Genomic DNA, 7,909 nt, shown 5'->3' with positions numbered 1-7,909 from the left:
CCAATTTATCCGTAATACTGTAATGAACCTGTCTCCTTTGTCTGATTTCCTCCTTTATTACGTGGCCAAATCGGGAAATTGTACAGGCTCCTCTCAAGTAGTCCATTTCTAAAGCTGTGTCGCTTTTTATTTTTTCCTGTGAGTTTCCAGCACTCACTCCAGTAGTTTGTTATTGTTTCAACGACGGATTTGTATAAATGAATTTTAACCTTCAAACTCATTTTTGAGGACCAAAGTACAGGGTTTAATTTTTAGATAGCAGCCCTTCCCTGCCTGATTCATTGTTGAATATATGTCACATCTTCCATCAAGTGGTAGGATACTCCCCAGGTATTTAATCTCTTTACACACTTCAATAAGATGTCCTTCAATGTCCAGCTTACTACCCTCTTACCCGCAACGTAGATATTCCATCGTCTCAGAATTAATTTTCGAACCACAATTTTTATACTCTTCCAACAACTTCCTAAGAGTGTAAGATATATCGTCTTCATTGTTTGTTGGAACGACCTGGCCATCAGCCCAGAAAAGTGTGAGCATACAGTGGTTACTTACTTCAACTCCGTCGCCCATGCACTTTCTACACCACAGATCGAGTGCCTTCTGCACATACATCTTAAGGAATGTGGGGGATAGACCAGTATTCTTGCCTCGCTCGTTTAGTTATTCACTGAAGATCACGTATCAAACACCATGAGAATTTTGCTACGAGTAACGTTGTTATTGAAGGAACTGTGTTTATTTTATAATTAGTGGCAGGCTTAATTGTTGCTCAATATGTTCGTGATGGGTTCCAAGAAACTCGACACCTGTATTTGCATTTGTTCTGAACGCGAAGAATCTTTTCTTCCCTTTTTCAACGGAAGATAGCGCGTTGATGGAATTAGATCCTGTAATGAATGGTGGATTCACTATTATGAACCTGAAACAAAACGGCAGATTCTTGCGCAGTTTAATGCCGATTCGCCCAGTGAGAAGATGTTCAACTCTGAGTCGTCTGCTAGTAAAATGATGTTATCTGTCTTCTGGGACTCTTATGACCTAATGTTTTTCAATGATATAGAAGGACAACACATTGTGAATAATCTTGAGTACGAAGTGATTCAACTGTACGATAATACCGCCCTCGCACTGCTCAGAAAATGTGAGATGCGATCAGGGTCTGGAAGTGTTACGACATCCGCCGAACAGCCTCGACATCACGTCCTCCAATTATCGGATGTTTGGTCCGTCACAAAGAGCGTTTACGTGGCATTATGCTCGAAGGTGACAACGCGCTCATCCAAGACGTGTAAGAGAGATTAGTCAGTCACCAGAATCAAGAATTATTCACTGCTTGAATTAGAGAGCCTCAGAGGGATTAGATGGATGAGTAAATGTTGGTGGTGATAACATTAAAAAGTAGCTTTGGTTTCATTGGCAACGGCCTTGCCGCAGTGTCTACACCGGTTCCCGTCAGATCACTGAAGTTAAGCGCTGTCGGGCGTGGCTGGCACTTAGATGGGTGACCATCCAGGCCGCCATGCGCTGTTGCCATTTTTCGGGGTGCACTCAGCCTCGTGATGCCAGTTGAGGAGCTACTCGACCGAATAGTAGCGGCTCCGGTCAAGAATACCATCATAACGGCCGGGAGAGCGGTGTGCTGACCACACGCCCCACCTATCCGCATCCTCCACTGAGGATGACACGGCGGTCGGATGGTCCCGGTAGGCCGCTCGTGGCCTGACGACGGAGTGGTTTTTAGTTTCATTGTCAGTGACTTTGTTTCGCAGCGTTGACTAGTGGACGTCCCACAAAATTACACATGACAGACACCATAATTTCAGAATTAGCCGCTTTTTGAAGGCGCCACGTACAAGCTCGTCCGTGCTTGTCCGAACTGTTCATTAGGCGCTACGATGGAAACGGACGTGCGACGACAGCCGAGCCTTAATTAACGGGAGCCATCGCTCACACCTTCCCATCCGTCATCCTTCGAGCTAATTTCAGGTGTCAAATTCAAAAGGGAGTGATACAGTAGCTAAATGGGAACGTCATGAGGTTATTACCAACCAATGTTGGCCAGGGAGCCCAAAAGATTGGACAGGCGAGGCCAGTAAATTGCTTTCGACATGTTGTTTATTCGGACTGGCAAGCTTCCCCAGAAACAGTAACTACAGCCTTATGATTACCGCGAAATAGGTACACTGTGACTTACAGAGTGTAAAAAAAACTACCTCGACACCGAATGATCAACGCACTTCACAGTAGTGAATACGTCGCCGATCTATATCTAAATCTACATTTATACTCCGCAAGACACACAACGGTGTGTGGCGGAGGGCACTTTACGTGCCACTGTCATTACCTCCGCCGGCCGAAGTGGCCGTGCGGTTAAAGGCGCTGCAGTCTGGAACCGCGAGACCGCTACGGTCGCAGGTTCGAATCCTGCCTCAGGCATGGATGTGTGTGATGTCCTTAGGTTAGTTAGGTTTAACTAGTTCTAAGTTCTAGGGGACTAATGACCTCAGCAGTTGAGTCCCATAGTGCTCAGAGCCATTTGTCATTACCTCCCTTTTCTGTTCCAGTCGCGGATCGTTCGCGGGAAGAACGACTGTCTGAAAGCCTCAGTGCGCGCTCTAATCTCAACTAATTTTACATTCGTGATCTCCTCGGGAGGTATAAGTAGGGGGAAGCGATATATTCGATACCTCATCCAGAAACGCACCCTCTCGAAACCTGGCGAGCAAGCTACACCGCGATGCAGAGCGCCTCTCTTGCAGAGTCTGCCACTTGAGTTCGCTAAACATCTCCGTAACGCTATCACGGTTACCAAATAACCCTGTGACGAAACGCGCCGCTCTTCTTTGGATCTTCTCTATCTCCGCTGTCAACCCGACCTGGTACGGACCCCACACTGATGAACGATACTCAAGTATTGGCCGAACGAGTGTTTTGTAAGCCACTTCCTTTGTTGATGGACTACATTTTCTAAGGACTCTCCCAATGAATCTCAACCTGGCACCGCCTTACCAACAATTAATTTTATATGATCATTCCACTTCAAATTGTTCCGTACACATACTCCCAGATATTTTACACAAGTAACTGCTACGAGTGTTTGTTCCGCTATCATATAGTCATACAATAAAGCATCCTTCTTTCTATGTATTCGCAATACATTACATTTGTCTATGTTAAGGGTCAGTTGCCACTCCCTGCACCAAGTGCCTATCCGCTGCAGATCTTCCTGCATTTCGCTGCAATTTTCTAATACTGCAACGTCTCTGTATACTACAGCATCATCCGCGAAAAGCCGCACAGAACTTCCGACACTATCTAGTAGGTCATTTATATATATTGTGCCGGGTTCCCGGGTTCGATTCCCGGCGGGGTCAGGGATGTTCTCTGCCTCGTGATGACTGGGTATTGTGGGATGTCTTTAGGTTAGTTAGGTTTAAGTAGTATTAAGTTCTAGGGGACTGATGAGCATAGATGTTAAGTCCCATAGTGCTCAGAACCATATATATTGTGAAAAGCAATGATCCCATAACACTCCCCTGTGGCACGCCAGAGGTTACTTTAACGTCTGTAGACATCTCTCCGTTGAGAACAACATGCTGTGTTCTGTTTGCTATAAACTCTTCAATCCAGCCTCACAGCTGGTCTGATATTCCGTAGGCTCTTACTTTGTTTATCAGGTGACAGTGCGGAACTGTATCGAACGCCTTCCGGAATTCAAGGAAAATGGCATCTACCTGGGAGCCTGTATCTAATATTTTCTAGGTCTCATGGAGAAATAAAGTGAGTTGGGTCTGACACGATCGCTGTTTCCGGAATTCATGTTGATTCCTACAGAGTAGATTCTGGGTTTCCAGAAATGACACGATACGCGAGCAAAAAACATGTTCTAAAATTCTACAACAGCTGCTCGACGACCCTTCTTGAAAACTGGAACTACGTGTGCTCTTTTCCAATCATTTGTGACTTTCCGTTCCTCTAGAGACTTGCGGTACACGGCTGTTACAAGGGGAGCAAGTTCTTTCGCGTACTCTGTGTAGAATCGAATTGGTATCCCCAGTTGCTTTTCTGTTCCTTGGACACATATTTTGATGTCAGCCACTTCCTTGCTCACAGAACTGGAAACGTTGCTATTAACGGAACAAAACCGACAAATGTAATTTCCGGAGTACCCCAAGGAAGTGTGATCAGACCTTCACTGTTGACAGTGTATATGAATGATATATTAGAAAGCGTCGGAAAGGATTTAAGAGCGGTCGCAGATGATGCGGTCGTCTGTAAGACAGCAGCAACGGAGAAAGGCAATATCGACTTGCAAAACGACCAGCAAAGGGTTGATGAATAGTGCAGGCACTGTCAGCTGATCGTGAATGTAAATAGATGTAACATAATGCGCATACATCAGGAAAGCAATGCACCACACTTTTGATGACAAATTGCTGGAAACAGCCTGTGCGTTGATATATCTAGCAGTAACTATCCACAGCGACGTTAAGTGGAATGACTGCATAAAAAAACGAAAAAACAGCAGGAAAGCGAGATGCCAGACAGATTCACTGAAAGAATCTTAAGGAAATGTAACTCATCCACGAAAGAAGTGGCTTTCAGTTGTTGAGTATTGTTTATCAATCTGGGACCCATACCAAGTACGACTGACAGAAGGGATAGAGAAGGCCCAACGAAGAGCGGCTCGTTTCGTCACGGGATCGTTTAGTCGCTTCGAGAGCGTTGCTGGAACGCCCAACAAGCTCCAGTGGCGGAGGCTACAATAGAGTTTTAGTATTGGAATTTCGAGAGATTACGTTCCACGAAGAGTCGGGTGACGTACTACTTTCTACAACATACATCTCTCGACATAGCCACGATGAGAAAATTTCATACATTAGAAATTAGAGCTAATACAGAGGCCTAACGACAGTCATTCTTCCCACGCGCCATTCGCGAATGGAACACACAAGGGAAGGGGGGGGGTTACCAGAAGTATCTCCCTCCACAAATCGTGAGGTGGCTGCCGGAGTACTGCTGTAGATGTATTCATCTCCCATAAAGGCAAAGTAGATTAACATTCAGAAGCCAATCTGAAAACGAACTACCATTAACACCATGTATTAACACTTAAACGAGTAAGAACATGTGGGGCGGCGGCTAGAAAATTTACTTGTTGTTACATGTAGAATTGTAATGTAGAAATTATGCATTTCCCGGCCGATGCACCATATGTGGGGCGGCGGGTAGAATTATTGTTGTATAAATGTTTGAATGTTGAAACACTTCCCGGCCGATGCACCATATGTGGGGCGGCGGGTGGTAATTTATTTTGTTAATATATAATGTTTTGTAGTAAAGAATGGAGAAATTATGCATTTCCCGGCCGATTCACCATATGTGGTGCGGCGGGTGGAAATTATTGTTTATTATATGTAATGTTCCTATCATTTACGCTGTTGTTTTTGTCGTTCTCAATACTGGCTCTCTAACTACAATTTTGGCAACCAGAAAGTGATTAGCAAAACGTGAAGCCTGTAATTAGAATTCCTAGTGCCCACTTCATCTGAGAAATACACTTATAGCTACAGCTTATAGCTCTGAGTAATAGGAAATTATCTGGGATTCATAATCAAAAACGATCGTGAAAAAAAAAAAACGTTCACTGTATTCTGAAAGTCACAGATGAAAAAAAAGAATCCACACAATCTGACTAACAGAGCAGTTCAGAGTCTAATGCGCTGATGCAACTATAAATGTCCAAATTAAATGTTTAAATGAATGCTCGCCATAATTTGATGATTAGGTTCATCAAACGCCACGCTAAATAATGGTAGAATGTCTGTCCCGCGACGGCACGTGAAAATACGACATACGCAAACTGAAGATAGATCATTAAAGTCATCCCAGAATTAACACTTCACTCGAAAACGATTTCATGGTTACGCGTATCCCGAGTAACTTAATACGGCATCTGAGGCTGTTTATAGCAATGATACCGACGCGACACGACTCCCGACACAGAGGGTGTGCTATTCAGCGTCTGGAGAGAACTGGAGCCTTGCTTCCCCGCGCAGCGTTCTTATATATAAAGCCGCGGTGCGGACGGCTAATTTGGGAACGCCTGATCAATTCCGCTCTCCCGACTAGCCGCTGGGCTAGTAATGCACCACATTAAGTTATTGAAAAAATCATAGCTTCTTTTGCTGATGGCGGATGAAGCTCTCAATTTAAATGCGCAATCAGCACACACGTAAGTAATCATAATAAAAGGCTGATGTGGCTAAGTCAATTATTTTGGGCGAGAGAATTAATTTAATTACACTTCACGCAGTAGACGAGCTCTGAACCTGCCCTTTGGAGATACGCTATCGCTATAGTTTTACAGTTATTGAGTCGAAACTTCTCACATCTTCATGATTGTAGCGGATCTCCCTTCTACTTAAATTTAAACATCCTAGCCTTATTTATTAGCCTACTTAATTATCTTGCTTCCTTAATTTTTAAGACAAAAACCAGAAAATCATGAATGTCAACTAAAATCTTAATTTGTGAGATCCAGAAGACTGTTTCTATTAAATAATTATGAAAAAGGAATCTAAATATAAATTTTTAAGTCTCTATCTCTTTTCTGTTGCGCCAATGATTTTTACAGAAAAACATCCAAATTTCGAAAATGGTTAAAGTTATCGAACTGATATTCAACACATATTAATTTAGTATTACTCCTGACATGCTAGAAACATTTTAGGTTATTTACTTGATTTTTAAAGTATTGCGCAACATTTATGACGTCAGAGCTAGTTACAGCGGACTGGCTGGCACACAATGGAAAGACTGATGTGAATTTATTACGGCGTGAGTAGGCTGCTTCCCTACAAACACACCAGCTAAACCCCACTTAACATGATAGCTTACAAACTACGATACAAAGTACCTTTACATGAAACTTTTTTTTAAAGAAAAGAAACACTCTGTTAAATAAACAGTGCGCCCACAAGCCTTTGATGAAACATCACTTCACATTAAGCTTACAATGTGGTGAAAGGCAAATGCATTCAGTAGATAAGGAGGGCATACCGTGTTTCAAATGGCTCTGAGCACTATGGGACTTAACATCTGAGGTCATCAGTCCCTAGAACTTAGAACTACTTAAGCCTAACTAACCTAAGGACGTCACATACATCCATGCCCCAGGCAGGATTCGAAACTGCGACCGTAGCGATCGTGCGGTTCCACACCGGCCGGCGGGCATACCGTCAAATCAGACAATATAACTATGCGTATATCGCTCCTCTGGTTTAAGATACGTCCCAGAAAAAACCTAAAAGCTGCGAATAACAGGCACCAACGCATGCACGTCAAGCTCCACTACCTATCTACTGGTAAACGGAACATCAGACTTCTAAAGTTAGAGGTCAACATCTATCTATTATTCGGAATGAAGTTCAAGTCACCCGTCTCACAAGAAAGCAGAACGGAATCAGAGATCAGCAGCCTGTAGCTACATAACATATCAAATGCCCAACTTTCCTCAAGACAACAGCCACAATAAATACCCGCTCCGGATCCAAATGCAATGAATCATCCAGTCAATATAGTATGAACAAAACGTTCTTCCTTCCATACACTGGCAACTCTCCAGTCCACAGTAGACGAGCCTAGAGACCGAGCGAGGTGGCGCAGTGGCTAGCACACGGGAGCCGCGTTCTGGAGGACGACGGTTGAATTCCGCGTCCTGCCGCCCTGATTCAGCTTTTCCGTGATTTCCTTGAATCGCTCCAGGCAAATGCCGGGATGGTTCCTTGAAAAGGGCACGGCCGACTTCCTAGCCCGCCCTTCCCTAATCCGATGAGACCGATGACCTCGCTGTGGGTCTCTTATCCCAAACAATCGAACCCAACCAAACTGGCCAAGAACTAGA

General features: G+C 44.0%; 1 pseudogene; it reads left to right on the top strand.

Moving 5' to 3' along the window:
* Positions 1-1,418: 1,418 nt before the first annotated feature.
* On the top strand, positions 1,419-1,536 carry LOC126254182 (5S ribosomal RNA; annotated as a pseudogene).
* The last annotated feature ends 6,373 nt before the right edge of the window (positions 1,537-7,909 follow it).

The sequence above is a fragment of the Schistocerca nitens genome, chromosome 4 (assembly GCF_023898315.1).
Source record: "Schistocerca nitens isolate TAMUIC-IGC-003100 chromosome 4, iqSchNite1.1, whole genome shotgun sequence".
Taxonomy (NCBI): domain Eukaryota; kingdom Metazoa; phylum Arthropoda; class Insecta; order Orthoptera; family Acrididae; genus Schistocerca; species Schistocerca nitens.
Note: the sequence above shows the minus strand (reverse complement) of the source record. Positions and strands in the feature narration are given on the sequence as shown.